Genomic DNA, 22,819 nt, shown 5'->3' on the forward strand with positions numbered 1-22,819 from the left:
ACCATAATATAACTGTCTGGTACACTACAATACATCAAAGTGTGTGTATCCAACGGAAAACACTTGTCGAACCTATGAGATTTTGCAATAATTTCAAAGATGATTTTGTGGCCCTTCCTCCTAAAAGTTTGTTTGAGGAGCAGTTGATCAGTACCATCTGATGCAGCACATACTCATCAAGACTTTTGTCCCTTGCCTGTCTGGTAGTAGAATTTTGCATGGCACTTAGAATTCATGTAGTCCATCAAGGCCTAAAGGTACAGCTGCAACAAGAGAAACGTTTTGCATATCTACAGGCTTAAAGCAAGTATATTCATGTTTATATAGTGAAGATGCTCCACACCTCAATGATGAGTGACCGGACAAAATCAAGGTCAACCATGCTTTTTAAGATGATTGAATGTCAAAAATGAATCAGCAGTATTTCTAAGGAGTGCAGCAATAGTTTCAGTCTATATTTGAAGATAAAGCTAATTGCATCGAGTCATGATCAACTGAGCACCTAGGTATTGACCAAGGTTGGACCACAAGACAAAACGTATATGGGAGAATTTAATTCTATCATCATCTGTCATAGACTGGATCACTAACAGGACAAATTGGATAACTTATGCCCTGGATCCATGTCCTCCTGGCTCCTTTGGGAGTCCTGGTAGATTTTAGCCCCTCGGGTAGAAGAGATGTTCAGCCCCACACTCTGCAAATCTCATATTTTTTTAGATAAAATAGTGAAATTGTTTGGTTATTGATGGCCTAAATCCCATGTTAAAAGTACTCTTTTTTTGTATTGACATTTGATTTTTATGACTGATATGCAAGAGAGCCAAGCTCGGTTAGATTGCTGGATATTCTTCATCTTTTCAGTGAATGTTGTGTTTGCCCTTATCATTTAGCATCTAATTGGTGCCTTCAAATGAAACTGCTAAAGCATTTGAAGTGTCTCATGTGGATATAGCTTCACAAAATTGCCAGAGGTTGTGTGTTAGAAATGGGGTCTCTGGTTGGCAGTCAGTTGGCTCTCCGTCTAAGCCTCACTCTAGTCAGGGCAATGGAGATACACCCTTGGATAACCCCTGCTCACCTCCTTGGTAGCTTGGGACAAGTTGTCAGGCTTATCCCAAAGGCAATGTGTAAAGAATTTGTACCAACCCACACAGCAATACACTGAAAACACTACAAAATGGACAGCACACCAGTTTAGAAATATAGGTAACATTTATCTAAATCAAACAAGACCAAAACGACAAAAATCCAACATACAGACGTCAAGATATGAATTTTCAAAGTAAAAAGAGTCTTACTCCATAGAAAACAATTGAAACGTTGATTTTACACAAAGTACCTGATTTGTGTCAAATATAAAGGCGCACAGGTGAGCGTACATCGTAAAAGCCAGCGATGCGTCGATTCCTTACTTGCAAGTCAGGCTGTGCGTCGTTTCTTCTCTGGTAGGGTAGGTACTGCGTTGTTTTTCTCTCCCGCAAGAGAGCAATGCGTTGATTTCCGAAGAGGGCACCACATATCCGTGCAGGTTCACGATGACTTTGATGCCCAGTGACAATGTGCGAGAAATCCAGTCGCACAGTGTTGGAAAACCACACTGTATGGTGTTCGCATCGTTTTTAGCAGCCACAAGCGCGTGTTGCATCGTTCCTCCAGTCGCGATGCAGGGGAGCGTCGATTTCTCAGCCTCGATGCAGGTGGTGCATCTATTTCAGCTGCAAAGCAGGTGGGGTGTCATTTTTCAGCCATGTTGCAGGTGCTGAATGTTTCCCCGCACGGCTTCCTGTGCGTGGATTTCTGTCCTTTTTCTACCAGCTTCCTCTTTCGAGGGACCAGGGACAGGACGGGGCACCACTTGGCAGGGCAGGAGTCTCAGCAGAGAGTCCAGGTGCTGGCAGAGGAAGTATTTGATGGCCCGAGACTTCAAAATAGGAGGCAAGCTCAGTCCAAGCCCTTGGAGATTCTTCTCAAGCAGGAATATATCATAAAGTCCAGTCTTTGTCCCCCTTTCAAAGGCAGAAGCAGCAACTGCAGGATAGCCCAACAAATCACAATCACAGGCAGGGGCAGCACTCCTCGTCAGCTCTTCTCCTTGGTAGAGGGTCCTCTTGAATCCAGAGGTGATCTAAAAGTCTGGGGTTTTGGGTCCAATACTTATACCCCTTTCTGCCTTTGAGGTTGCCCAACTTCAAAGGACAGTCTCTGTTGTTCACAAGATCCTGCCTTGCCCAGGCCTAGATCCAGGCTCACACCAGGGGGTTGGAGACTGCATTGTGTGAGGGCAGGCACAGCCCATTCAAGTGTAAGTGACCACTCCTCCCTCCACTCTAGCCCAGATGGCTCGTCAGAATATGCAGGCTACACCCCAGCGCACTTTGTGTCACTGTCTAGAGGGGATTCACAAACAGCCCAACTGTCAGTCTGACCCAGACAGGGAATACACAAGCAGGCAGAGTCACAGAATGGTTTAAACAAGAAAACGCCCACTTTGCATTTTCAAACTGACAATAAAAAAAAAAAAAAAAAAACTTTACCAAAAGATGTATTTTTAAAATGTGAGTTCAGAGACCCTAAATTCGATATTTCTATCTGGGAAACTGCACTTTAGGGATATTTAAAGACAGCCCCCATGTGAACTTATGAGAGAGACAGGCCTTGCAACAGTGAAAACCGAATTTCACTGTTAGGACATGTAAAACACCTCAGTACATGTCCCAACTTTAACATACACTGCACCCTGCTTATGGGGCTACCTAAGGCTTACCTTATGGGTGCCTTACATGTATAAAAAGGAAAGGTTTGGGCCTGGCAAGTGGTACACTTGCCAGGTCGAATTGACAGTTTAAAACTGCACAAAGAAAATGCAGTCGCAGGTCTGAGCCATGTTTACAGGGCTACTCGTGTGGGTGGCACAACCAGTGCTGCAGGCCCACTAGCAGCATTTGACTCACAATCCCTAGGTACCTCTAGTGCACTTTACTAGGGACTTACTAGTAAATCAAATGTGGCAATCATGGAAAAGCCAATTACACATACATTTTACACAGGGAGCACTTGCACTTTAGCACTGGTCAGCAGTGTTAAAGTGCCCATAGTACTAAAAACAGAGTCCAGCACACAGTCAAAACATGGGAAGCAGAGGCAAAAAAGACAGGGGAGACCACGCTAAGGATGCCAGGTCTAACTTAGTGTAAGTCACCTCATGCACCTTTTGAAATAACAGTGGTGACCACTTTTTCCACATTTCCACCTTTCACATATCAGTGGGCCCCTGTTTGCAGCTAATAGTAGAGTGTAATGGTGAGAAGCACTAACTACATGATGTAAATGTAGATTTTATAGAATAACTTACTTTCTGTTCCTGTTGCTGCCTTCATGATCCCTAAGGCCAAGGCTAGTAAGGTTCAGTGCTAGAGATACCAAACTCTCAGCCAGGGGCAGCAACGACCACACCAGGATACCACATGATGTCCTTGTGTCAAGCATTTTGTACCCAGGTGTCATCTGCTAGAGGTTAACTCAGGACTCAGATTATAACTTGTATCATACAGTGTATGTACATTTCGCTAGTCAATATAATAGAATGTTCTGTCATCACTATGCTAGCCTCAGTTTTTCATGGCATTGTTCTACAGCACTATAAATATATATAACATTCACCTTGTTCATATATCTGCATGTTTGTATAACATTGTATAAGTCAGTTGGCTGACAAGAATAACAAAAACATTTTTTAAAGTCTGATTCATAGTAATATGCTTCTGTCCTTTCAGATGCATTGCTTATAATAATAATAAACTTATTTGAAAAAATTGATGCTGAACCAACTGTTGAATAGTGGTCCAGGGCTAACTTTTCCATATTCTCATTCACACATTTGTCCCCTGGTTATCACAATAGTTCAATGACAAAAGTCAGATGGATCTCAGCAACTGGCTTCTCCTTCAATTGGTGCAATTCATTGGGAACCTGGAATTCAACAATATGATCTGAGTATGACCACTAGCACTGAACAGAATTTACCTCAACTGTAATTATCACCCGATGAGCAGATGTTAAAGTCAGATTCTCCTATATAATGATTATAAACCTTAAAAACCCTGACCCACTGAGACTCATCCTCAGCAGGAAAGTCTGCTGACATGTGTCTACCTCTAAAATGCCTGAAAGAACAATTGATATACTCTGTTAAAGGCCTAGGGATTCGAGTCCAATACTGTCTTTGGCTAGGATTGGCTCTCTCCGTTTAAACTAACAATTGAAGATGCGCTGGTCAGATATCTTCATCAATGTACAACGGATACAAAAAGAAACATAGGGACTGGACATTGTTGTCCTCCGTGGTCATGACATGTAGAGTCACAAGCTGCAATACATATATCATGCTATACATAGTTCTCTGCTTCAGTGAAACTTGGTGTCCAGTTTCAAGAAGTGGGGATTACATCAACACATGCAGTTCAATTTTGGGAAAGAAGAAATGCATCAGCAATGTGCTGGGGCCCCTCCTAGAGTCTGACTTCTTCAAGCAGAGTAGCATCTTCTTCTCCAAGTAGGCCTCTTGATGTACAGAGGAGAAAGGGTATGAGCCAACAAAGCCTCATTGCTGATGTAGTTCAGTAAACATCCTTCTGCTTTAGTGTCAGGTCATCAAATGTACAAGCTAAAGGCCACTTGCGCTCAGTGGATAAACACATGTGGCACTTACCAATAAGAGGTAGGATAAGGCACATGATGAATTAAGATTGAAAATACGAAGAATATGGCAGTGGAAAGTACAGACACACATTCCCCACAGCATCAATCATGTCAGAGTAGGTCAGCTACACTACACCAGCTACTTTAGGATCTGCAAAAGCTAGTAACTCTCCCAGATCGTTAGAAACTAAGTCAGTATGTTTTTCCCTATTGCATCTGGCAACAGTGATTGTTGCACTCCCTTTGCAGATGCTCGATTTGCCCCAGGCTTTTCCATCTGGACTCCTTTGCTGTTTTTGCCTTTTCTTTAACCCTCTTGGATTTGTCCACTTACTTACCTTATGCTCTTGAGTCATTCTTTCACTCCTCCATGTTCGTCTGTCTCAGTGTAACTGTGCTTTCGGGTCTTCCTTCGGTTCTAGTGTAGAATTCCTGGTAGGTCCAGGGCCAAGTCACAGTTCACCAGCGGCACTGCGTGGGTTTTGGTAGGTGAAGTCTATACTCATGTTTCTGGGATTCTATTAATATTGTGCTTATCTACTCGCTAGAAAAGATCGGACTGACGGTTGTTCCATTAGGCTCCAATACAACTGATCCTGTTTCTTCTGTTCCATTCTGGGTGATCCTACCAACCACTTACTCTCTCTCCCTCTCCCCATTCCCTGTGAACAGGTCTCCTCGCGACCCTTGGCTCTTTACAGGAGATAAATTGGGTTCTAAGAGAAATAAAAGCGATTCAATTCAAGTGCCTATGCTCAAACAAAGGGTCATGACATTGAGAACATAGGCTCATTGACCAAGAGGAAGTGGGGGTGGAGTTCAAAGTGCCTCTGAGCTTCATTCTTGGTTTTGGAGCAAACATCCTGCCACTCCCTGGATTGATTTAGATGGAGACCTGTTATTGTTGATGATAGGTGTGCAGAAGTACCTCTATCATTTCTATATAGTGGTGGTATGTGTAGTCAATACAAAGTAAAGAGACCAATGGCTTTGAGGTGCTAAATGAAGGCAGGTGCTAAATAAATGTGTTGCTACTTAGAATGCTTCAGGTGGTGCCAACTCTCCTCATTCCTTGCATATCTTAGATGTGTGTACAATGTGTATGGGTGGATGGTGAGATAATTAAAATGCCAAGATATTTAACAACAACACTATTGCTTTGATTGAAGAGCTTCATTTGGTACAATAATACAATCTCGATGTTTTTAACATTCACACATTTTTATGCAAGTTGTGTGTCCACAAGAAACCAGCACAGACTGCCACACTCTGAAAAAGGGTAAATGCATTACTGTCCTTTTCCACGATCTTCAAGATTCTTTTTCAGAACAATCTGCAGAAAGAAACCTTTTATAGGACCACGTTTTACAGGTTTGATGATGTGTGTTGGAACGCAGCCAATGTCATCCGCCATCTTAATGGCCAGGGTCTGGTTTTCTCAAGGTAAACTGCGGTCAAGAGCTTTGACGCTTCCTGCACAATGTCAGCAAATGCTCTTGTCAAATATTTATCTTACACGTCACCCAGACCTGGAGAAGTGGGCTAAAAACAACCTCCAATCACGTCCCTAATTCGACACTCGCGATATAAATCTATCACATCAAAATCCTAAAAATAAAGCAAAGTGCTTTCTACGGGCGCTTTCAGGGCATGAAATCAATCTCCACATGCTGCAGGCGGAAACATATATCGAAGAGAACACTTCATCTACTAAAAAATGATTCCTATCTGTTCTTATAACAAAAGGGTCCTCATCAGCATTACATCATACATACTCCTGCACAGACTACATACTAGTTTGGAGAATACAGAGCTAAACTTGATGAACAATGCAGAAATGAAAGGAATGTTTGTGAAGTGCAAGTCAGACTCATTCCTTGTCACAGGGCCCAATGTGCAATGCAATTTTGCGGTCCCAAACCATGCGATCTGCAAAATCACAGTGTTTTTGACCGCAGAAGAGTTTTAAGAAAATTATAAAACACTCTTTTGAGTCAAGGACGTATTTTGTAAGTAATAAGGAGTCGCAATTTGGAGGGGCCCGCGGGAAGCAAGAGCAACGCTCTAGTCTTCCCGCGCGACTATTCGGGAAGGAGGTGACGCAAAGGGGACAGGGATTGGGGGAAAAGGTAAGTGGGGGTGGGTTTAAGGGGAGGGGATAAAAGGGGTTGGGGGATCTTATCTGCGGGACCTTTTGTCTGGGTTTCAGGTAGGGTAGCATGGAACCGGGACGGGGTATACGGGTACCCCCCCCTTTCCTTTATGTAGCAGGTCGGGTGTGCGTTTTCATCCCGCGCCCCCCTCCTCCTTCCTCACATCTACGGGAGGTGGCCAGCGCTCCCGTTCGAACGGCCGCTCCCCCCCCCCCCGTTTTTACAGGAACAAGGCACGGGTCTTGTTGGCCAGCCGGCCGCACTTGCGGCTCCGCGGCCACGGGAGCAGGTGGCTGGGGTTTAAGCCACTGCGGCCCCTGGGGGCCCCGCCAGCAGGCCTTTTTTGTTTATAGGCCAACAGGCCATTACAGTGGCGGCGGTCCAGATTACACTGGCCCCGACCGCGTGAGGCCCAATATAAAAAAATAATAATAATACCAATAAATAAATAGAAAGAAATATAAATATAAAGATAATACTATGCGACAGACCCAGGCTGGGCAATTATATTTATCTAGATGGGGGAGCCCACCTCATTACAGTGTGGGGCCCTCGCCACCGGCCCTTAAGGCCCAATCAAATGAGTAAGGGACAATACAGGCCCCACCCCCCCCCCCCAAAAAAAAAAAACATTTTGGTACAAGGTGGCTGTTACACAAGGCACAAACAACGCACTAGCGGGACCCCCTCGTGCCAGGCCCTACGCAGGACCCCAGGAGGCATCAGGTTATGCAGGGCCCACGTAGCCTCTCTCAACACAACTTTTGGGCACGCAGCAAGGGGGTACAGGCAGGTAAGGTCGGGTAGGAACTCCGCCTCAGCGCCGCGGAAAACAGCTGCAACGCAGAGGTGGCACAAGCTGCGCTTCGCACTGGTATGGGGCCTGAGCGGAAGGGGACAAGAAGTCGGGTAGGATAGTGGTTTAGGCAGCGCGATGGGAGCCAGTGGCGCATACGGCCACGCAGCTTGCGGAAGGTTAATGCCAACGTAAGAGGTTGGCAGAAAGAAAGCGATACCAGCGGGGCACAATACGGCCCCAGCACGTTGGTCAGAAGCACTAGAGGGGCCTCCGGCGGCCTTCTCTACTCCGCAGGATCGGGGACAACACAGAGATGGCGGACGCCATGTGGGTCACGATGACATGTCTAATAGCTACATGATGAGGAGTGGGAGTGGTAAAACACGGATGTATGTGTGCGAAGAGGGTGTGCTGGAACTTGACTATGAAGATGATCTGGAAGAATGGGAAGAGGGGGAGATCAAGGAAACTGAGGTGCACAGCACAAGGGGGAGGGGAAGAGGACGCAGGAGCGGCGCAACCCCTCTCTCCGTTTCCATTTTGCAGGAGCGGGACAACAGCAGTGGTCCACAGGAAAGAAAGGAAGAACAAGCACGGACCGAGGGGCCCGGAAGGTTTTGCGGCCGGTGGCTACACATGGCAGAGGTAACGGGCAATGGTGGTCGGTTTGGGGGGGACAGTGCAAAAGGGGACGACACTCCAATTACAAGTCCGTTGGGGTAGGGGAAGTTTCGATATTTGACACACTAACATGTAAAGATAAGCAGCGAGGGGAAAAAGGCACAGAGCTGCAAGCCAGAGGTACAACTGAAGGCGGGGACAAGGCTGCAGGAGAGAATTCAGGCAAAGAAGAGAAGGAAGGGGGAGAACAAAGAAAAGGCTACACTATATGGGTCTGGCTATGCCATTGGCTCACACATAACGGATAAAACAAAGGCCAGAATATGGAGACACGAGTACGTAGACGTTTTAAACTGTTACATAGGGACACGCAAGCCAAAGAAGGGTCATAAGGAAGAGGAGTGGGAGTTGGCCTGTAGGCCGAGGGTGCCAATTAATATGGACAATTGGACATCAGCGTTTTTAATCTTTGCAAGCATTTATTGCGAGAAATACCTTGACAGGGCTATAGCACTATTTAAATACATGGGCATCATTAGGAAAGTGCAGATGCATTTTGGGGGTTTAGCCTGGCTGAGTTTGGACGAGGAGTTCAGAGCTCGAGTGAGCATTAGTACAGATAAGCCATGGGGGGACGTAGACTCAGAATTATGGATGCAGTGGATGATTTCATCACAATCTGCAGCATCGACACATACGGCCAGTGGGTTACCAGTAGTATATAAGCCGTTTTCAGGTACGTCCCGCCCCAAGGGGGGCGGGTGTGGGACAAAGAACAACACCTAACACGACAGGAGTGTGCTGGAATTTCAACAAGGGTTTCTGCTCCAGACATCTTTGCAGATGTAAACATGACTGCTTCATGAGCGGGGGCCGTCACCCGGGCACGCAATGTTTTTCACTTTGCAATCCCTCTGAACAATGGAGGGCTGCTAAAGGCAGAGGGACACTGGGCGCTACTGCTCCAAAAGGGGCCTACGCCATTTGGGTTAGACTTTATCTTCCCATGGCTGCGTATATGCACGGTATAGGGCAGCTGTTTTAAGTTAACAGAAGGTTTGCAAGAAGGTTGCAGGGTCAGTTACCAAGGCCCACGGGTGAGACGCTGGGCAGACAATTGCGGTCTGCAAAGGAAATACCACAGGTGGTAAAGAAAAATTTGGACAAGGAACGGGCATTGGGCAGAATTGCAGGACTGTTTTATGAGTGGCCAAGGCATAATTTGAGGATATCCACATGGGGAGTCGTGCCGAAGAAGGCCTGGGTGATTTCAGGTTGAAACATCACCTCTCATGGCCGGAGGGCACATCTGTTAACGATTTCATTGCAGCGGAAGACACCAGAGTGGTGTATGCATCTGTGGATGATGATATAAAATTGAGCAGGGCATGTGGCCATGGGGCAGAACTGGCTAAATGCGATATACAATCAGCGTTCAGGCTATTGCCGATACATTAGAGGGATTTTGATTTGGTGTAGATGCAGTTTGGAGGAGCAAGCTATGCGGACAGGGTCCTGCCCATGGGTTGCGCGATTTCTTGCGCCTTGTTCGAAGCCTTAACACCTTCATGCGGTGGGTTTTTGTCAAGAGCAGTGGGCATTTATGCGGTGACCCATTACTTGAATGACGCACCTTTTTTGTAGGAAGGAAAGATGCAGGGGAATGCCGGACGGTTATAAAAAAAATTTAAAAAATAAAAATAAAAATCAGGACATGGCACAGCAGATGGGAGTGCCTTGGGCACTCGAAAAGACCGAAGGTCCCTCATCGTTTCTCACATTTCTGGGTATTGAGTTAGACTCCAGTACAATGACGGCCAGATTACCGGCACAGGAAGTAACGGAGATGCTGGTTTTTTCTTGGCCACGGTGCGGGAGGCATGAAAAATAGATTGGAGAACAGCCCAGAAGCTGTCGGGGTACCTTAACTTTGCTTGTAGGGCAGTTAAGGGGAGAGGACGTTTTTTGCAGGCGTCTAGGTTGTCCGTGTTAGGCGCAGTTTTTGCCACACCACAGAATAGGAGTGTCAGTGGGACTCAGAGGAGAGGTTAAGGTGTGGAAACATTTCTGAAACAATGCAACGGTATCCATGTGGTTCTCTGAGGAAGAGACAGTATGGCTGGTGTAGATATTTTCAGATGCAGCCGGTGCGCATGTTTTTTGGGTTTTTCTGGGAGGGTAGATGGTGCGCAGAGGCGTGGCCCAAGACAGCGGACCCGGCAGACATTTGGGTATGGTGGAGATGTCTTTAGCGGAATCCACTCGGCAATGTTTCCGGTTGGCCTGGTTGGTTTTTCAGCCTTTGGAGCGGTATACAGGAAATTTTTGGGGACAGAGTGAAAAACAGCTAGAGCATCTGGCGTTGCGTTTTGGGCTCTGCATGATTCAAAGAGGTTTATCAGCGGCCAAGATCAGGGGTAAACTGGCGGGTGTATCTTTGTATGGGAAATTGTTTTGATCACGACCAGGCAAGAAATGATCGTCGGGAAGAATGTAGAATGTTTTGGGGCAGAATCAGAGTGGTAGAGGGTAGAACGGCCAGGAAACCCGTTGATTTTGATTTGTCACTAAAGTGGTTTACACGTACGGCCGGGATGTTACGCAGACGAATGCGAACTAGCACTTTTCTGCGCATGCATGGGTGGATGTTTTTGGAGCTCTTAGAGTGTCAGATTTGTTTGGGGGGGGGCAGCAGTTGGGATGCGATACAGGGAGGTGGTGTGCACGGCGATGGATTGGGGGTCATGACTTAGACGATCGGAAACCGATCAGCTAGGTAAAGGGAAGTGGGTACGGTTAGAGGAAGGGGGCAATGTATTGACCTGCCCAGTCACGGAATGGAGCAAGTTTCAATCCTCACGGATGTCAAACAAGGAAGCCAGGGTTTTTTGTGCACAGATCAGGGTCCAAGCTTACTAGATTTCAGCTTTTACGAGGTTTAAGGATGGCGTTGGGACATGTGGGTCGCCAGGCCATGGTTTTTGGCACGCATTCGTTTAGGATTGGGGCAGCTACGGCCGCGGCGCATTTTGGGTTGGGACTGGGCTAAGATCAGGGCGATAGGCCACGGGCGATCGAAGTTTTGTGAACGTTACGTTAGACCCTGAAAGGTGGGGAGAGACAGCTGTAAGGGGTTTTGGAAAAAGGGGGGGGGGTGTTTGTTATAAAAAAATAAAATAAAAAAAAAAACACATGTTACAGTTGTTTTCCATTGCAGGAGACGCGTTTGGTCCATCGCAGGGCAAGATGGTTACATGGCTGGTCGGCCATTCATTTGTTCATGGGGCAGCGAAGTTCGCGGAGGAACAGATATATGATCGGGCCCTGGGACTATCCAGCAGACGGCACGAGGTGCTATGGTGGGGAAAGAGCGGAATGCGGTGGGGTAACCTGCTTCCTTTCATCACTGCTAAATTATTGAGCTGGGGATGTACAGATTTGTTAATCATACATTTGGGAGAGAATGATCTTGTGAAATGGTCAGGTCTCATGCTACTGCAAACATGCAGGGGGATTTGGAGATAAAAAAAAAAAAAAAAAAGAAAACGCATAGTGCATGCTTGGGGTGGACAGAATTGGTTCCACGTAGAGTGTGGAGAGGGGCAGTAAAGTATGGAGCCATGAAGCGGGCTCGAAGGAAACTTAACAGAGCCATGAGGGTTTTTGCTGGGCACAAGGGAGCAAAATATTGAAATAGGGGAACATTACAGAGCAGGAGGTTGCACTGTTCAGAGACTATGGTGTTCACCTGTCCACACTGGGAAATGCATACTATCTGGCAGATCTGAGACTGCGGATTGAAGAGTTGTGGGGAGAGAAATTGTGAATTACAAACGAGAAATGAGAAGTACTGGTCGCAGTAGCGTGGCCTTGCGGGGGTGGGGCAGCAAAACGACAAATGGGTTTCTGCTGGTTGGCAGTAGCTGGGGGAGGGTGGTGAGTCAGATGCGGGCTTGGCCACCCTTCCAGGTAATAAACAAGCAGGTGAAGGCTCTGAGTGGGGGTACGCGCAAACCAAATGGGGCATGAAAGGAAAAGGGGAGTGCGTAGGGGAATGGAAACGAGATAAGGGTTTGAAGGGGAAGGATGAGCGAGGAGATGTTAATGGGAGGGCTTTATTAAAGTTACGGTTACGTTTAAAAGTTAATGGTTATGTTAATTATGCAATCCTGTCCTAATAAATGACCTTTTACACTAAATCAGCTGTCACTGAATTATTTCCCGATGGAGGGGCCCGCGGGAAGCAAGAGCAACGCTCTAGTCTTCCCGCGGGACTATTCGGGAAGGAAGTGACGGCAAAGGGGACAGGGATTGGGGGAAAAGGTAAGTGGGGGTGGGTTTAAGGGGAGGGGATAAAACGGGTTGGGGGTGGAGGGACCGGCCTCTTTCCGCGCTCCCATCGCGCGGTTTAGTTTGGCCTCCCACCCACCCGGCAATTAGAAGAGCGATTGGAAGGACGGAAGTTAGAGTCAATTAGCAAAGGGGGGAGGGTAATTGTCAGTTAGGGCAGGTTGCAAGGGCGAGCGTGCAGTAGATGGGGGAGGGTGGTGAGTCAGATGCAGGCTTGGCCACCCTTCCAGGGAATAAACAAGCAGGTGAAGGCTCTGAGTGGGTGTACGCGCGAACCAAATGGGGCATGAAAGGAAAAGGGGAGTGCGTAGGGGAATGGAAACGAGATAAAGGTTTGAAGGGGAAGGATGAGCGAGGAGATGTTAATGGGAGGGCTTTATTAAAGTTACGGTTACGTTTAAAAGTTAATGGTTATGTTAATTATGCAATCCTGTCCTAATAAATGACCTTTTACACTAAATCAGTTGTCACTGAATTATTTCCCGAAGACGGAGTCATGAAAGGGACCTGCAATCCCATATCTATCTATTGCTACAGCAATTGCATTCACAAAACATGGATCAGTTACTGACACTTCAAAGGGGATGATATCTGACTAGCAAAGAGAAAACTGTCCCCCAGGGACTGCTTCTCTTTGGGAATGGAATTGAATGGCTTTGGGGGGACGGACAGTGTTTCATGAAACCATCATCTGCTCCCCTTGATTTTTCCAAATGGTAACATTGTTTTTTTTCAAAGCAGAACCCGCTCTTCAAGGGGCTTTGTCTGCTTCGGAAAAAGTGTTTCCTGCCTGGGAGTGCAAATGCAGGGAAGGAGGTCTGCATTACCTTGTCCGCCACTGTGCCGTAAACACTGCCAATCAGGTTGCGAATAGACACCTGCCTCATTAATATTCATTAGGCATGTTGTTTTGCACTCTCTAAAAATGGTTAGTTTGCGATGTGACCTATTGGTAAATTGGTTTAATCACAAATCACATCCCAAGAAAAGGCACTAAATGGTATACAGAAAACTAATGTTGGCTGATCATAGAAAACCTGTCAAACTAAAGCTAATTATGCAAAAGGTGTTTTAGTGTTTTATGTTTCTGGAAGGTTAAATGTAGCAGTTGACTTCATATGAGGGGTGGTTCCTTCATTTGTGTGTTGTGGTGGAGCCCCGTCCGAATGGCCCAGAAATCATTTAGGGACTGGACATGTACGACAGAATGGAGATGAGCGGAGGCACCACATAAATAATTTAGGTGGTGCTACGCTGCAGCCCTCCAAGTGCTGGGAGCAGCACTGTAAGACTGTTCTCGTTTGACAAGGTGATGACCCATGGTACCTGTGTAGTTTGTGATTACTGGGAGAGAGATTAGAGGCACTCTAGGTTTAGTGAGAGCTGCCAATGACATCTCAACACCTAAGCCTCAGTTAGAGAATTGTATTTGTGTGTGTGCATCTATGTGTGCGAGAATGTCTCTAGACCCTGAGCAACCATCCAATTACATTTTGAAATTGTGACTGACTGACTGGTCAGGGCTTTGTGCCCACCCAAACAGTGTAGCATTGTTGGACTGTAGTACACAGACATTCATGATACTACTTTCTCTAAGAAGCATAGTGAGGGACTATGTTTTGCACCCTTCTTGTTTGTCGCATTTTTGGTCTGGGATCTGGGCTTACAGTGCATAGTCTGGAATGGAGTGCTGATCTCCCTGTCCCTGAACACTAACAAAACTGTAGCACTGGTCTCTCAGCGAGGAGCAGGACAAGAAAGGACAGTCTGTGATGGAAGTTATGGTGAGGGGATGTCAGAGAGCTTGGACAAATTTGATTGTGATCATGTATTAGTGTGTGCAAGTGCAATTGTAGGTATGTGTGTGTATGCACAATGTACTTTTGCGTGTCTTTTCATGTCTGCAGAAGGATGTGTGTCTATATATATGTGCACATGTTTGCATATATGAACAAGCATTTGCAATGCAATGGGGCTCGTTTTTGCTCGAGTTAGCGCTGTTAACGTTGTAAATTCCTAACTGGACTTTTCCTGCCAACTAAAATGTAAAGTAAAACAGTTGACATAAGTGAGCCGATTCAAAGCACCACGGCTGCCATGAGCATGAGTGCCAAAGAAAAACACAAAAGGAAAAAGAAGTTTGTTTGCAGTCAAACATATCGACAAATGTGCAATTACCCATGTAACAGGGTTGATGTCCAAGGCAGTAACCAAAACGCCCCAAGGAGTGACAAATGTAAAGCATTTACCAATGATAACAAAGGATTTTTGAAAGGCAAGCCCACAAACAAATGATAGTGATGGGTGTGTGGTGGGCGTGGTTAAAAGCCCACTGATAGCTCACGACAGGTCAGAGTGCTTGTGTGCTTGACCTAAAAATGGGCATGTGGTGGAAGGGGTATATATGGGCACAAGATGGCATTGACTGTCAAGTGAAGCTCACCTAGACATATGAAACAATTGGCCAACTCTGCTGGCGGACCTTGGCATATGATGGCATTCACTTTATGTATGACTGTATGGCTGTGATATTTTTAAAGCAGGTACAACATTTTAGCATGTTGAGGTCTAATTTCATCTAAGAATGTTTCAAATGTCATCAAAGGTTTTCTAGCTTCAAATGATTCCACATGTCCCCTACTGGGTGATTCAAGGAGCCATTTATTAATAACAAAACCCCAGTTCCTAGATTTCAACAAACTGACACTATTGTGGGTAATGGTATTTGTATTGGACCACATTTCCTCATCCCAAGCTGCTCAATCCCTGTTTTAACATATTGATCCACAGTATTTCAGAGACATTGTTCAGATTTTCGACTGCTGAAAAGGCATGTATCTAACAATCTAGGGCACCTGTAGTCCATACCTGAGCCCCATGTAATAAGGGGATAAGCATCTGAGCAATCATCTCCACATCTAGATAAAGGTGGAGTAGGATCAAGGGAGCGCCAGAGTTCGGAGCCAAATTTTGCAGCAGTAGTCCCCTTGGCCTTATCCATTTCTAAGGCCGGTGATAAAGGATATACCTCAAAGTTCATAACAAATTTTAGCCCAGCTCCTGCTCTGCAAGTAAGTATTAGTTATCTTTTCACTCATTGGGTGTACCATCATGGTAATTAAGCCATCCTGACTCCCACATAGTCAAAATTGTCTACCTTTTCCGACAGTCAGTCTGAATCATGGTATGATTGATGGGGATTAAAAGTCATGAATTTGATTATAGATCAATTAACAGCTAAGGGAACACCAATAGCCCAACTTACGCACATAAAGACAAAGGCCGCCTTTATAACAACAAGAATGTGTCAGCTAAACAAACGAATAGCCAGCCCTTCGGCAGGCTTAATACTTCAAACAATGAAAGCAGTTTTTCTGCCAGCTCTGAACTATGGTCATGAAGCCTTCCCAGGCAAATTCTCAGCTCTGACTGATCAACTCCAGGTTAAAATGTACAAACGAGTATTCAAATTAGCACAATACATCAGAAGTCATCTGATAAGATTGGAATTTGCCCTGGAAGGCCAGCAATGAGCTCTGTTGTGGTCTTTCCTGAAATACTATCACAGGATAGTTATGGCGCCTCCCAACACCTTGAAATCAGTTTTGCATTTAATTTTTTTAAACAAAAACAAATCCCTGGTCACAATATCTTGAAACAGCTCTAAAGAAACTACAAATTGATCAGGCAACATTGATTACATTAGCACAGTTACACATCAACAATAAACCCACATTGAAAAGACAGATAAAGATTCTCTCTCAAGCAGCAGACCTGGGAAAATTGAACAGCTCCACAGTGCAGGCAGCTGGGCAGTAATATACAAATACCACTCAATACTTGGCTGCACAATTACACCTCAAAAGCGCCATCAGGAAAGCCTGCGTATCACAAATTGCCTTAGCAAGACTTCTGGGCTTGAGGATAAAGGAGCTAAATCCGAAATGGTCTTCCTTAGCCACCATAAAAGGCTGCAGGCTCTGCAACTACAAATTCAAGTCTTTTATCCATCTATTGTGTTGCTGCCCGTCACTGCAGAACGCACAGCGCACTTTTTGAAGACCTATCGTTCGCCGCCATGGGATAAGAACCTGTACTAAGGCCAGATCACAGGTGTTCTCTCTAGAGGAACCAGCGGACCTGGCCAAATTTTGGAAGTTCACCATCCTACTTCAAGCACAGTTGACAATCGTCTGACAATTATTTAGATATTTTTTTTTTTTAAATTGTGTCATTTTATTTTTTAAACTAAATATGTTTATATGAATCTTAGTTTTAATTCTCTTATGGACTTCTGTGTGATCACGATTTGCATTCAGGCAAAGCTCCATTCACAATTTTAAACAAATTTTACTTGCACAGAACTTTATAGGGACGATTGTCTGTTTGTGCAACACTATTTTTACATACGCATCCTTTCATCTCTCTCATATTTATATTGTGTTTCTTCCTTTTTGCAATGATTTTAAGTAATCACACAATTAATTAAATAACTTGAACCTGGTTATAGATCCATTTTGTTCTGAGACAATTTTCGGAACAAAACGAAAAAAATCTATTTAATACAGTGGTAGAACCATCAGGGTCTTGAAACTCAATAAAGTGCCATCAACAATTTGAGTAAAGGCATGTTAATACAACTTGTGAAGTATAAGGGTTTCCCTGCAGACACAATACTTTCCAAAGGGTCAGCCTATGCACAAAATCAAATGTGGCTCTTAGATCAAAAAGGCAACATATAAATTCTCTTTTCTAATGATGGCAGTTTTCCATAAAAGTAGTTGAAAACAAAACACACTATCTATGGTGCTTACTTTTTGGCCAGCTGGTAATGAGACAGTATATTTGTTTCGTATACATCACAAAGCTCTCCACAACACAGAACCTGCCTACCTCAACAAGCGACTTACCTTCCACGCTCCCACCCACCAACCTCGCCCTCGCCACCGTCCCTCGCATCCGCCAGACCACACCGGTGGCAGATCCTTTTCCCACCTCGCCGCCAAGACGTGGAACTCCCTCCCGGCTCACCTACAACAGACCCAGGACCTCCTGACCTTCAGGAAATGCCTCAAGACCTGGCTATTCAGACAGTAGCAGTCCCCCCCCCTTCAGCGCCTTGAGACCCTAGCGGGTGAGTAGTGCGCTTTACAAATGTTTGATTGATTGATTGATACATCCAATCACGTAATTTATCCACAGCCTGTTTGCTAAAATTTTTTGGATGTTATTGATAAAGCTAATCATCCTACCGTTTCCAGGGGAATTACAGGAACCTTTTTTGAAAATTGATATAATTTCCTTTCCTAAGCAGGATCCTGGAATATGGGTGTCTGAAGCAACTGAGTTAGTGATTAGATTAATGTATGGGGCCCAGACAAGGATTTCGGAATGGAATAGATCCACAGTGACTTTGTCTAGGCCAGGTGCATTCTCTGGCTTTTGTTAATCAATTGCCTTTAGAGTATCTTCATGAGTAAGTGATACAGGTTCATTGGGCTTGGAAAGCTGGATGCTCTGGAGTTCCATGACATTAATGATGTCAGTATTGACAAAGGATGCATTAATGTACAATTTAGAAACATGCTAAACGTAGGTCTCAGGAAGAATGTTAATCTCTTGTTTTGTCAATATTTTAGTGCCTCCATTGTCTAGACTCTATAAGGACATATTTGCATCCTTACTGCTGGAAGTCCTCAGAAGATCCTCTCAGAGACTCCCTTCCACTTGGCCTTCCACTCCCTTTGAATGGACGTGTAAGATGATTGAGTCACTGTAATTTCTTCCCCAGAGAAAGATTTTATTGCGCCAAAAAGACAAGCTTTGGTTTTTTTGTGGTCATCAGAATTCACGAATTAATGTTAATCAGCTGATTTAATAAATCTCTGATTATGCACCATTGTGAATAATTTGGCTTCCATATTTGGTAGGTGTGAAAGTTTACAAACTATTTCACCCTTCATACTGAGGGATGAGGCATTGTGTCAGTTTAAGATCTTAGAAAAAACTCCATACCAGTCACCCCAAACCACCGGGGTATATCTAATACTATCTAATAAATGTTAGCAACCATGTTGCCTCTTCTAAAAGTGGGAGTGGCTAGGCTATCAGACAAAGTTCTCCGATTACAGGTATGCAAATCATATGTCAATTTAAGGAAAACTAGTTGAAAGTCTGTCCATGAACACTGCATCAGTGGCACAGATGCAAGAGAAGGTATACACCAATGCTCATCCTCCTGTGACATAACATCACACATGAAATCCAAAGGTTCAAACCTTATGTTGAAATCAACTGCAATAATTGTTATATCTGAGAGGTCACATGATTCTAGATAATTACCGAGGTGGTGTTGAATCGGTATATCCCAACTATTAGGTAGGTTTCTATTCTAAATACTGAATATGAGCAGATCGGAGGTCCTTTTAAATTCTAATTATATTCCCATTATATCCAGTAGTCCCATATTCATCTGACTATTTTTACAATTTGGTGAAGAATCCATCCAAGTGCTCAAGCCCTCTGAAACTGTTTCCCTATTAGATTTCACAGCTTCTTGGCTGTAGTTAGTGTATCAAGTTCTGTGCCATCTATTGACTCAATCCAACGTTCACTCTCTCACCAGTCCACACACCCATACACACACTCGTTCGCCACCTGACAATGTCACACATGAGACAGAAAATCAAATTATTTAAAAAAGCAGCACTATTGAGGCCTGATGTCTTCTTGGGAACACATCACTCTACATACCTGGAAACAGATAGCCGGGCAAGTACAGCAGAAGCTATTTCATACTTGTGAACATTGTTTATATTTTCTAAGCTTCCAACGTGCTAATATAATAGAGGAATGTACTGTCTCCCATTCTGAAATAACGCTGCACTACCCCAAGTGACCATCGCTATGTTGCTATTGCCTTTGCTCTAAGAAAGAATTGTGAGCTTTTACGGCCTTTGGTAATAAGATGTACCCAATCAAAGGACAGCCTCGCTAAGCCAGAGCGCTATGTACACAATGTTATAATAATTGTCACCTGACTAGCCTCTGTGAGCCTCTGAATTCAATGTAGTATTGTGAGAGAATTTTCCAATGTATTCTGCAGTAAAATGTTTCTTATTGCCTGCTCCTCAATGGCGTATATCCTGAAAAAATGTTTGTGTGTAGCAATGTGTCAAATCTTTTGTCTGAAGTGCTATAAAAGGATTTGCATTTCCCTTCCTGGGACAACACTCATTCTCGCACTCTTAATGGCAAATCTATGCTGGATTTATTACTTAACTTTACTGAGTTCTTTTACTTATGACCTGTATTTTGCTGCTAACCTGGTCAATGCTATTTCATGGAATTTGCTCAATAATTCTTTATATAAAGCCTTGAGACTTTGATCCCTGTCTGTCATTCTTATGGAGGATGTGCCAGTTGTAGTGCAATATCAAGCCTTATAGAGGTGTAGAGGCAGTCCATTTGGGAAGCACTAAAGTCTGTATAGAGACTACACAGCTCCAGGTCTGAGCCGTTGGTGTGCATATGGAGTTACAGATTTGTGGGCCGACAGATCTGCTAGCAGAGTTGATAGTTCAGGTTGCATCTGATCAGCATTATACGAACACATTTGGCTATAGAACCAACTACTGTACCTTCATGGTCCAGGCGGTTTTGCCCTGAAATTCAAATGTACCATTTCCCAGCCTGATCTTGGTCCCTGAGGATGAAGTAGTGGTAACCTGATGAAAGACGACATGAGAATCAATAGGGACTTATGCGTATGTGATGGGTTAATAAGAAGTGAGCCTTACAGCAGTAAATGTTGGGACTTGCAGTAGGTGCATTGTGATGGAATTTAGTGGACGGACTTTGAATTTAATTACCATGTGACCTTAGTTCTTGGACTTGTAGAGGTGGCAGTTGTTATATTTGTTGATTTGTGATTTCTTAATATTGAAGAGAGGTACCCCAGTTAGATATTGTTGAGTTGTGAATTGTCTGTTAAGGTATGCTGCACTGTGAGGCGCTATTGGTTACTCCAAAATAGGGTCACAACTTTTCCATTATGCAAGTGCATTAATCAAGTTCAGTCGCAGTTCATTTCTTGGTGCACGGGAGTAAGCACACTGAGTATGGCAACCCGCACAGGTCGAGAGTCTGCTGGTGGGTAAAGGTAAGTAGTCTTTAGATACTATAGAGATTTCTAATTAGGTGAAGCAGGCATAAAGGTAATTGTTGTAGAATGAGTTAATGAGAGCTTGGCAATAGTCAGACATTTATGTTATTTGGTGCAGCACAGAGATTGGTTGGTGAAGGCTAAAGCAGTGCTGTAATAGAGTGTTCCATGACTGAGACACGCATGGTAGGCAAATCATGAATACAATCATATCAAGAGAGTGTGAGAGCTGGATGAGGAGTGCCTGAACACGCCATCAGAATGGAAATTCATTTTCTGAGAAACAAGAAACATGTAAATAAGGAAGGAAAATTCCTAACAGAAGGTACTCCATCGAGAGAAATGGCAGCAAAGAAAGTGTTGCATACGTGCATGTGGTTTAGCTAAAGGCAAAAATGTACGTTCAAGCATGGGGAATTATTATTCCTGTTGGACAGAACCTTTTATATTCCCAGAAAATAAAATTTGAGTGTAAAACAGGTAACAACGCATAGATCCACACAGTTTTAGGCCCTAAGTCTTTGGGTACAAGTTACGAATGCGAAAAAGAGAAAGTAGTTTACATTAAAAATTCATCCTAAGGCTTTATTCATGGACGAATGCTCAAGAGGATGAGGCAAAAGAAATGAAGGGAGGAAGTGATTAAGACAATTGGAGTTTACCCACTAATACAGGATGGGGAGGTAGAATAGGAAAACGTAGCCAAAAGAAGAAATGTATGGATGAGGCAGAAGTAGAGAGTGAGGAGTAAGATGTCTTCATATATGAGCTTCTTAGGTTAAGACCACCCCCATACAATGCAGCAACTGCACCAAGTGAGACAGCACAAGTAGATGCACCGGACACAAATAGTGTGGTTGCCCCAGAAGTCAGCGCACCCCCACGTTACTCAGAGACTGCTGTTTTTACCTCCTGCACAGACCTCGAACCCGTAGCAACAAAAATTTCACTCATCAGTAGCTCCAAATGTTTCCTCTATTTTGACTATTCTTAACATGTCCCAGAGTAAGAACCCTCTCAGTACCCCTCAAGTTGTCACAGTAATGTCCAGTATAATAGTGTCAAGGCCACCCAACGGAGAGGTTTTGACAACCCCTCTGGAAGGAGGTCACATTACTACTGCAACTACATCAGCCAAACCACATGGTTAGGAACAGATATGAAAAGACTGATGGTCTGATTTAGATCTCAGTGGAGGGATTACTCCGTCACAACGGTGATAGATATTCAGCCAGCCAAAATCTAAATACCGTAGAAAACAATAGTATTTCGATTTCAGTGGACGGATATCCATTACCATTGCTACCCTCTGCCCAGATTTAAATGAGGCCCTAAATGCTACCCTTTGAAAGCTGGGTTTGTTTAAATTGTAAAGCATAATGTAGGGATGGACTTCTTAGGCACTATGATGAGAGTGGGTTACTTTACATGAGCAAGGAAGCTGCAAGGGTGGCTTGAGAGACATATGCAAAAATTGAGAGAATGGCAGACGAATCCAGATTTGATTTGATAGAAAGATGTTGCAGAAAAATGTCAGGATGACAATGAGACAAGGAGTTAAAGCTGCTCTAGCTGAGAGGGTTAAGGATGCATGTAAGGGAGTTGCCCGATAGCATCAGGGACTGGAGTGAAACTGAAAAGTTCAGGGAGTTGTGGTCCAAAAAGGAGAGGGTTGAAGTAAAACAGAAAAAAGAAGTTACCAAGGAGCAAAGGAATCCACTTCAAAGGAAGTGCAGAGAGGAACATTTGTGCTTGTTACTTGGTCTTGAACAAATCTTTTTCATTTCACAAATTCTTGCCACATGTTGAGAGAAAATCCTGATGAGTAATACACAAAGGTAGATCAGATAGTTGCCATTTCAAAAATCTTATGGGAGTATTTGGACGTATTGTCTGAAGTGATGGTACCAAAGGACCTGTAGGCAGAATGTAAGCAAGCAGTGGAATGTCCAGTGCAGGAACCCCCTAGCGGAACAGGTACAAATATGCCTTCGCCATTGGTCAAAACAAATATCATGCAGTCATTAACCA

This window comes from Pleurodeles waltl, chromosome 8 (genome assembly GCF_031143425.1).
Source record: "Pleurodeles waltl isolate 20211129_DDA chromosome 8, aPleWal1.hap1.20221129, whole genome shotgun sequence".
NCBI classification, from domain to species: domain Eukaryota; kingdom Metazoa; phylum Chordata; class Amphibia; order Caudata; family Salamandridae; genus Pleurodeles; species Pleurodeles waltl.